We start from the raw sequence: 10945 nt of genomic DNA on the forward strand, positions 1-10945 counted from the left end.
TTCAGTCCTTCCATTTTTATAGTTACTTTGATTCCCAAAAATTGCATCCAATGGCCAATTTAATCCACATACTTTGGATTTTGCTATTTCCGTCCTTTTTGCTTCTTTCCTTCCATTCCTTTTTATTCGTAGAGTTTCACCTATTAAACGTAAAACATAACAATTTAGAATGTATTTTGTCAAAAGACTATCAAATATCACTATTTTAGAGTCCTGAATAAGTATATAAAATACACTTATCAGTCAGGAACATACCTGATTTTTTCTAGAGTCAATTTATTATAATCGTCAAACTTTAAGGTGATTTTTCCTATTCCTTTTACCTAACAAGACATGTGATTACCCATTAACACTTGGCCTCCATTTACATTTTCAAACTCAGTAAACCACTCTCTTTTAGGACGCATATGAAAGGTGCAACCTGAATCAAGGATCCACTCTTGACTAGGTGAACTGTGTGTAGCAACATAAACCTCGTCTACATTGTACTCATTTTTATAAAACAATGTAGCACCACCATCATTATTAGACTTATTTTTCAAGTCATTAAATCTCTTATGACAATCTTTGATAAAATGACATTCATCTAGACAATAAAAACATATTTTACCCTTAGTCTTGTTTTTCATTTTATCTTTTAAGTTCACCTTCTTCTTGTGTCCAGGTTTCTTATTAAAAATGGCCATCTTTGGGTTTGAATTAGGTTTGGGCTTAACCATCAAATTTTCACCACTAATAGATTCTTTCTTTTCAGATTTTACCTCTAACTCTTTGTTTCTCATTGCATTTATTATCACGTCAGTAGTTAGAGTCTCCCTTCCATATTCAATAGCATTTTTAACATCTCTATATTTATCACCTACTGAATTTAACAAAACCACAACCAATTGATCTTTTGAGAGTTTCTCATCACAGTCGTCTAGATCACGGGATAATCTGTTGAATCTATCAATGTTTGCCTCAAGATCGAGAGATGTGTCCAATTTGAAACCAAAAAATTGTTTTAGAAGATACACTTTATTAGGCATGGTTTTATTCAAATAAGTATTTTCCAATTTTTTCCACAACTTAGCAGAGTTTTTGTCTGACCAATCTCTCTTAACACATTGTCAGACAAATGCAAGAATATAGAACTCCATGCAATTTCATCAAGTCCAGTTATCTTAGTTTTTCCCATATCATCAGGCCATGACTCATCAATGGCTTTTGCACATTTTTATTGAAATAAAAGTGCTCGCATTTTCTGGCACCAGAGACTAAAGTCTCCTTTACCATTAAAGATTTCCAATTCAACTTTAGTTGACATAATCAAAACACAATTTGATTTTTAACAGTGCAGACAGATCACATAAATTTTGAACAATAGCTACAACATGCAGTATCTCAAATGTCATACACAATAATCAATATAAAGTGTACAACCAACAAGTTGTATATTACGAATTATTTAGCAGAAACACTCAGCAGTTCATTCAATTACAAAATAAGCAATTTACTCAAAAATAGCAACACGTCAAGTCACAGTAACATAATCACAGCATGCTTTATAAATTCTATACATGATACTTGCAAGAATCATAAAATAAATGTTAAACCGTCGACTTTTATTCAAGATAGCCCTCAGATTCTAGACAACTCACGGTTTCTGGACAAAGGAACTATCAAGGAGTCTTCGATTTATAAATTTTGCCATAGTTGCAAGGGTCACAGGCTATAGACAAGTAATGTATACTGTAACTCGAAATAAATGGAATGAACTCACCAAGAACCCCTTATTAGGGTCTCAAGAAACAAGCTAAATCTACTAAACAAGTCCAAGATTTTTTCAGATCTACCAACACTGGCACCAAGAACCACCGAATACAAGCTCTGATACCACTGTAACGAGTAGTTCACAAATTATTAGACACTTCAATCAACAAAACTAGAATTCATAATGCACAAAATAAACTTAAAGAAATGTAAATAACACAAGAATTTTCGCCCTAAGGTAAGATGTTCAAAATCGGAGTCCCTAATCCCCTTTTGTGTTTCCACCATCAGAAGAATTCATTGCATTTAACTAGAATCATGAACCGTCCAACAGTTATAGATCTGAGTCCCAAGCCAAGAATCACTCAAGATTACCAATAACCCTCACAATATTGCCTCAACAGTTCACTCAAGAACAATAATGTGAAATCGGTCCGTATACAAATCACCCAAGACTAGTATTATACGATTTCACAAAGTAGAATCAACAACTAAATGATTTCTACACAGATTTGTGAAAGAAAAATATGGCACTCGAAAATTATGAAGATTTTAGAGAGAGAAACCAAGAGATCAAGAGGAATGAAGAATCTGCCAACCCTAGACTCAAGAGAACAGTATAGGAAGTCTCCAGAATAATTCCATCCAATGGCCATAAAGGTGACACTTGTCATCATCAAATTGGTCTAGCTCATTAGTAAAAAACGTATTGCTGAAAATACGTTTTAATTCAAAACCATCAATTTCTTTTCAGCCTACTCGATTCACTTTCATTTAGTAGAGAAGTCAGTCAAAGTCCATGAGCAGCTGGTCCAATCAGCAGGTCAAAACAGCCACATCATTGTGCCACATTTCCTTACGTGTGTGTGTGTGTGTGTGTATATATATATGGACAATCCAAGCTCTAGAAGCAGAATTGTAGATGAAATAGACTCAAAAGTTTTTTTATCTTGATATCTTTAAGTCCAATACAAATTTTAACTCCAATAGGGCTTTTAAATAGAACTTCAACTAGAATTTGTCAATAGACTTCGAATAGGATTCCAAAGCATTTCAATTAGAATTCTTCTTAATGTGCACTTTAATTAGAACTCTCAATTATTTTCATCTAAGAACTCGAGTCACACTCAAATTCTAATAATCTCCTCCTTGACATGAATTTTCGATGCAACGAACGAAGCTCCAAAATTTCTTCACCTAGAAAAATAAATCCGACTATAATGAAATAGACTAAACTCTTCAACCAGAATCAAACTTCTCCACCTCACGAAAAATTACTCTTCATTTTTCACAATATCCACAAATGATACTAGAACTCACAAACCGGGTTCCTAAAATTTCCACAAGGAATTCAAAATTTACCAAACAGAATTAAAGCACACCCTGTAGCAAATGTCCAAATGCTTTAACTGAAGGCCCTTTGCTAGTCTCGACACCTTCAAAACCACGAAAAGCATGCGCAGCCAAATCAGTATCGCGTACCTAGCTCCAATTGATCTATTCCTAGCAATTGAATACATGGAATCGTGATAAATGGTGGCAAAGTGGAAGTATCCATATCCCTCAAACTCGAATGAGTAGTATTCTTCAATATGGACCCAGAGCCCAATTTCAAAGGTATTGTATTAAACTGTATATCCACCATGATACTAAACCTGTACCGATAATTCTTCATCAATTCTGCACAATCTTACAAGATGTATAACTGGGACCTCCTCCATCCCTCCAATACAACACAGATACCATTTTCAGACCTTCAAAACTCCACCTCCTTTAGAGAACTCATGACCTTTCGAATTAAGGGTACTTCGCAAGATGGGATTCTTCTTCAAATCTAGAACATGTCGAACCTAACCAAGTGTTTTAATTGTCCCATCTGTCAAATTCAATCTGACCCTACCAATACCAACTATACAACAATGTTCGTTATTTCCCATGACAACGATGCAGTGCGACACTAGGTTATATGCTTGATAAGAGTGTAAAATACCATATTTTCCCCTCTTAACTATTGCATTCATGTGATTATATTATGCCAAAATGCACTCATTACTCTTATATTTTGGTTTAGGTTGCATTTTGGTGAAAAAGATTAAATTCGGAAGAAACAAGTGAAAAATGACCAAAGTAGAAGAGAATGAAAGTTCAAGGACTAAAGTGCAAATGATCCAAACTTGTGTCCAAGATTATGATGAAGATTCGAAAGTGTTAGAGGTCAAGTGGATGAGGAACGAAGTCAAAGGGATGAAATAACATCAAAGTTTGATCAATACATCAATTTCCAATCGAAAACCAACACACCAGTTTTTAGTCTCATGTTGGGACCCATTTTTGACATGGAAGATGATCGAATTGGGAGATGACTTCTGAATAAAAATTGTGGCCCTTTGAGTTATCTATCCAATTCAACTTGAATCACCTCAATTGGATATTGGGAAAGAAATTTATGATTAAAACACTAAAAGCTGTCTGGCGGAACCATGTGGCCGCATGCCTTTCTACTATGCGGTCGCACACACCTATACCGAGAATTGAAGAGGCTGAAAGTGCATAACCATGCGGCCGCAATGACAATAACCATGCGATCGCATAGTATATTTTTTGGCGGTTGAATCTCAATTTTCTTATACGATTGAATCTCTTATGGTAACTTAATTTTCATGGGATATAAATGCCCAAAACCACCTAGAACGAAGGGAGACGCCCCCAGACCTATTTCTTTCATCTTGGTGCTCAAGAAACTCCATGGAAAACTAAGGATTTGGAGATTTCACATCATAATTTCATGTAATTCGAACTCTCTTTGCTTAATAATTTCTAGATTTAGATTTTCTCGTTATGAATTAGTATTGAAATTTGTTTAACTTTTAATAAATTTCTCATGGATTCAGTCATGCTTTTTCCATTGTTAAATTAAATTATTTGTTGAGTTTCAATTTAAATTACTTATTGTTGAGATTATTTTAACTTTTATCAAATCCTTCATAGATCTAGCCATGCTCTTTCTATCGAATGATTGAAATAATTGTTGAATTTTAATCTTAATATCACTTTATTGGCGGATTGATTACTGCCTTATGCCTGACGTATATGATCGATTTTTGATCTTGTTCCAATAAAAATGTGCGAATGTGTTATAGAAAATCTAGATTCTAAAAACATAATTGGAATAAAATTGGACTTCACTGTTAAATCTTCCAATTAGAGAGTTGGGAAGAAAACCTCTAATTGAGTAAAAATACATGAATTATTGATGTTGATTGATCCAATCCAATGGGGGAACTCCGACGCTTCACTAATTCGCATATTGATAATTAATTTTTATTTCAAGTGACAAATCATTCCCACATTTAATTACGAAAACCCTAGTTTGTTTGATCTTTTGAGAATTTTTTCATCTCCCTGTGGATACGACACCCCAAAGCTGTACTACAATCACCGCGTTATTCTTTGGGAGTAATCAATGCTTCTAACAAATCCCCATTGGGACACATATGGAACACACAAGCTACAAGATGTATCCAAAATTCATTCCTCTTCAGGCTTGGATTTCATGTCAGAATTAGTCAACACATCTTCATCATCTAAATAGGCCTCAACTATGTTGGTCTCGTTCGAATTGTTTGATCGTTTCCCATGATTTATAGTCGAATTACCTTTATTCTGTAATTTTTCGCAATCTCTCTTAATGTGTCATTTCTTCTTGTAATAGAAACAAACTTGATTGTTGAAATTCACCCTCAATTTACTCTTTTGTCGATCACCATAAACTAAAAGAGCTTCTCCACTTCTAGACTCAACTCCAACCAAATGCTTCATTTTCTCTTTTGAGAATAAGGAATCATACATGTCTTCAGTGGTAAGTGTGTTACGGCTATACAAAATCGTGTCCTTGAACAATGAAAACGAAGAAGACAGTGAGCACAACAGGATCAAGGCCAAGTCCTCTTCATCACATTTTATCTCTAACATTTCCAAATCAGCGATGATCTTGAACACGGTTAGATGGTCTTTCAAAGACTCTCTTTCTGCTATGCGATGAGAATATAGCCTCTACTTCAAAGGCAATTTGCTTATCATACTTTTGGTTATGCACAATTGCTCAAACTTTAACCATAATGCAGTTGCTGTCTTCTCCTTCAAAACGTTCTGAAGAATGTTGTTAAGTAGATGAAGATGAATCTACGAAAGTGCCTTCCGATCCTTCCGTTGCTTCCCATTTGTTGTCCAAGTTATGGGCATCTTGTAAAATCTTAACAACACATCATACAAATTCATCTGCGCCAAAACAACTCACATATTCACTTGGTACAATGAAAATCTTGTTTTGCCATCCAAAAGTGAAATTTTCATATTTCATGACTGCTGTCGATAACAGAAACCTTGAACAATATTTGGAATCAATAGCTTTGATATCACTTATTGGGAAAAAAATAGGGAGGCATCTATGGCAGGATAAGAAGTACTGATCGCATAAGTAAAAATAAGACTAAGAGGGTGTTTGGAAGCCATTTTTGTGTAAAAATATATTTTGGAATAATAAATTGATGGAAAATGTGTGGTTGAAAAATAAAGAAAAGTTTTTTATTTATGTGTAATATTATTTTAATGAAGAATGTGTGGTTGAAAAGAAGAGAGAAAAAAATACCTTTTGAAAAAAATATATACCAAATGGGGCCTAAAAATAAGAAGAAAGATTGGCAGAAGAACCAGTAATTTTATTAATTAACAACTAATGGAGAGAAAAATTCGATTTCAACAATAAATAAACTGGAAGAAGATTCAAATATATATATAGGGGCAATCCAAGCCATAAAAATAGAGTTGTAGATGAAATAGAATGCTCCAAAATTTTCTTATCTTGATCTCTTTAAGCCCAACACAAATTCCAATTCTCAGTAAGACTTTCAAATAGAATTTCAACAATAATTTATCAATAGATTTCGAAATAGAATTCCAAAAGCATTCCAATTAGAATTTCTCTTAATGTACAATTTAATTAGAACTTTTAATTATTTTCGTCAAAGAATTTAGGTCACACCCAAATTCTAACATTTTTGTCAACACTAAAGTCAATTTTGGGACAAATTTTGATAACTCCTCCTAACTTGTATATTATTTCGCTAAATAGTTTTTTCCAATAAGTTTGGCCGGCGTTGTGTGAATTCTACGTAGTCACGTGCGAATACATTTTGGCTTGGTTCTTTTCTTGACTTTTATTTCTTTATTATCTACGCGAAAAGTCATGATTTCTCTTCCTGATTTTGTTCATGAGACTTGGGAAGAGAAAAAGTAGACACGTTCATTGTTTAGATATTTTTATTAGTCAATACAATGTGTTTCATAAAATTTGTGGTCGTGGACTGGTGACAGATAGAAGGTAACTCGTTTTTCTTTTTCTTGCAAATAATGTCCTCTTTGTTGGTATTTATATACTACTTATTAACATATACTCAAACGACAAAATAATTTCATGTATATTTGTTAATTTCACTACATGCTTCATCATCATATTATATGCTAACCGTAGTAAGAAAATTTTCATCATACTAATATATTCATCATCATACCATATGCTAACCCTAGAGTTTTGCTTTTCCTGAACAATGCTCCTTCACATGTAGTAAGGGATTTGCTCTTACAAATGTGAAGGTTTATCTTCTTCTCCAAACACAAATTTTAAAATTCAACTGATGGATCCATGAATTATAGCAATGTTTAAGAGGAGATATCAGGTTCCCAGCTACAAGATGCAATTGATAGAGAACATGGGTGGACCCACTTGGGGTCATGTGGATGTCATTAATTTTTATTTTTATTTTTGGCGTTTCTTTCACGTCTTACTTTGACACTCATTACATGATGTCAAATGAAATCAAAATATTGCATTATAATGTCATTTCAAAGTGTTCACGGAATAGGCTTTCACTCATTAATGGCGTGTGAAATGGCCAATTGTAGCAAAAGTTATGGCGCATCAAAATATTTCATTCCAAACTAGTATTTAGAGAATTTTGATAATATGCTAACTTTAAAAATTTGCCGATGATCTTACTCTGACCGAATCTACAAATCACCTACGTCACTTAGAAACTCTTTCGAGAACTACATTATAATCATATCAAGTGACAAACGAATATTGAAAATAGTAAAACGTGCGTCAAACACACGTCTCTAAAAAGACGTCTAACCCGTCTTTTCTTTAAAATTTTTTAATTATTTCATTGACATTTATTATTTTTGTCCAACAAATTTCTCAATATAATTTACATCGTTTTATTAGCAAATTTTACATAGAGTATGACGTAAAAAAATTTAGGATTGTTATAGATTAAATGTAATTTGATTACTTTCTAATTAAGCCCCCGTTTGTTTCTTATTTTTGAAAGAATAAGAATGAAAAATATAATCGTTACGGGTTCCACACAAGAGATAGAAATTCAAATTCGGTGGTTTGATATGATGGATAACTGTCATATTTTCCATTTTAATGAGGAAAAAATGGGAACCAAATAGGGCCTAAATTTGAGTTTCATTTACTTTCTAGATTGAATTTGAATTTTATTTCTATTCATTTACTTCGTATGTTTAACTTAATTTACTCGCCATTGGCTCAGCATTTGTCGATAAGGTGGTAAACAAAACTATACAAGTAACAAAATCCATTTGAAAATATTGATATTGATATAATTATATGACATTTTCAAAGAGACTACAATTGTAGTAGTGTATTGACTTATTTTTATTAATATTATTTTGTTTTAAAAAAATTGCATTTTAATTTTTGACCCTATAATACAAAAGCTCTGGATCCGCCCTTGATAGAGAATCAACTTTCATTGGTCAACTCTCAATTCATCATCCAATGTCTTAAATACAAGGAAGAGCAACAAATTGTCTATGAGAAAGTACCGGATGAAAATCCCATAGCATATGCATCATCACAACACCATCAGGAATAGAAGGCAAAGAAGATATAACCGATGAATCTCTTTGTCTAATAAAGATAAATTGCATGCCCTTCACTCATGTATTTCTCCTCTTGACTTAAAATCTCACCCGAGTTGGAACTAATAAGGTACTTCGAGTTTGAGGTATACAATTCGTGATGATCAGTTCATGATAATGACAATACAGGAGAAACATACTACCCTAGAGAGATGATTCTTCAAGGAACATGATTCTACTAATTTTCTTTATATTTTGTACTAATTATTAGACAGCAGAATATTAAACCCCTGTTTGACTCCTTTTAAAACAAAACAATTTATTTCTCATATTCATTTTTAACTACATATTCACACAATCAAATATTTTGTACGAAATCAAATTTTTTCCCACTTTTTAACCATGCGATTCTCCAAAAAATAGATTTTCGAATTTTTTTTTTTTTTTTAACATAATAATGGCCATCAAATGGGAGCTAAATTATGCCTATAGAAAATGTCAAATGTTATTAATTATTGGAGTATTTATTTAAAGATGTGAGACTCAACATCAATAGATTGTGTTATTCGAAAAAATGAGCACTAATGTCGGCACAACTATAAAATACTAAGATAACATTAAATAAGAAATGAACTTAAATTTAGGGTCCACGATTTTTATATATACATCCACTTTTAAAATGATAAATTATATTATATTTTTTTTTGTCTTATATTAATTTACCTAAATAGACATATATAAAATTAAATAAAAATATATTGTTCTAAATTCATCCGTTAATGTTTATTTTCATAAATTCTTTTCAGCCTTTTTATATTCTTTTAGAGTTTGTGTTTGACTAAAATTCTAATAATTATAAAACATTATCTTTAATTAAAATCATAAAACCCCAATCATAAAATATCATCTTCAATGGAAATTCAAAAAAATAAAAAATCAACACAGTATTAGAGTTATAATTTTCATTTTTGAAGTATTGATTTGATAGATGAAAATATACGAGAAATTTCAAAATAAGTTTCAATACTTGTTAAATATTCTTAAATTATAAAACGAAACAAACTTAAACTTATCAATTGAAACACAAACAATCAAAACTATGATTTTATAGGCCAAAAAAAAAAAATAATAATATATAATTCAATGAAGGATTTGCTTGGTTGCATGGGCAGTATATTTTTTAGAGAATCCTATAAATTCAAAAAAGAAATTTGCTAACCTTTATAACAGAATAGTAAAGTACTGACAATACAATATAGAAAATAAAAGGTAAGAATTAGATTAAACGTTGATAGTGATTGGATGAATATTGTTATTTTCGAAATTTTATAGGAATGTATTTATAGTGGAATGAATAAACAAAATTTGTATGGATTTATAGTGTTTAAATGAATAAATTTAATAAAGACAAAATTGGAACTTGACGTGGATGAAAATAGTATTTTGTTAAAATTTCTTTTAATAGAGATGTTTATAGAGTAGAATACATATATAAAAACTGTGAATGAACTAATGGTACCCTAAAATTATATTTGATATGAGTTGCAAGAATATTATGTACTTGAGCTTTTTTTTTTTTCCCCTTTATATTCAAGAAATATTATTTTTTAAATTAAAATAGGAGCTTCGTATTAAATCACCATCATTAAACAACTGACTCGATGACTCCTATTTTGTCCAAGTTAATGATCCGTCCATGTCCAATAACTATGATTGTAATATACGTGTCTAAATATATATTATGTTTCCATGCACGTTTGATATATATATTTTTAAAACTTAGGCATGTGTTTGAGATAAGTCTTAACTAATTAATATCTTTTAATTTTATATAGTTATCAAACAGTCTAATTTTTTTAGTACTCTTTTGGTTTAGTTATTATCCAATTCATTAATTACCAGATTATTGACTTGATCGAACAACTTACGGGAAAATCGCCGAAAAAAGTTGGGCGAAAGTACCTAAATTGCAGCTTGAAAAATCCACCAATGAACTTCCAGAAAATATTTGACAAGTAGTTGGTGGCCAAATATTTCTCATTTTTTTTTTTTTTCAATTACTAGCATATTTGTACACAATTACACAAACAAATTAGGACTCCTATTCCAAATCGAAAATAACGTGTAAAGGAAATTTATCTAACTCTACGAAAGTTCCACAATTGACAAATGTATTCATATGACCAAATTACTTGCCTAATACAATATTTTCCAGTCAAAAGTCCCAGTCTGTTTATTTGTCTGC

General features: G+C 31.6%; 1 protein-coding gene across 1 annotated transcript in view; it reads left to right on the forward strand.

The window, feature by feature from the left end:
* Positions 1-650: 650 nt before the first annotated feature.
* Positions 651-10945, forward strand: part of LOC111367488 (rhamnogalacturonate lyase-like) — a 15362-nt gene continuing 5067 nt past the window's right edge. Inside the window, exons 1-2 of the mRNA XM_022988394.1 lie at positions 651-656; positions 10325-10328. The gene's annotated coding sequence lies outside the window, so the exon portion shown is untranslated. The remainder of the gene's footprint in view (positions 657-10324; positions 10329-10945) is intronic.

Source organism: Olea europaea, chromosome 18 (assembly GCF_002742605.1).
Source record: "Olea europaea var. sylvestris chromosome 18, O_europaea_v1, whole genome shotgun sequence".
Taxonomy (NCBI): Eukaryota; Viridiplantae; Streptophyta; class Magnoliopsida; order Lamiales; family Oleaceae; genus Olea; species Olea europaea.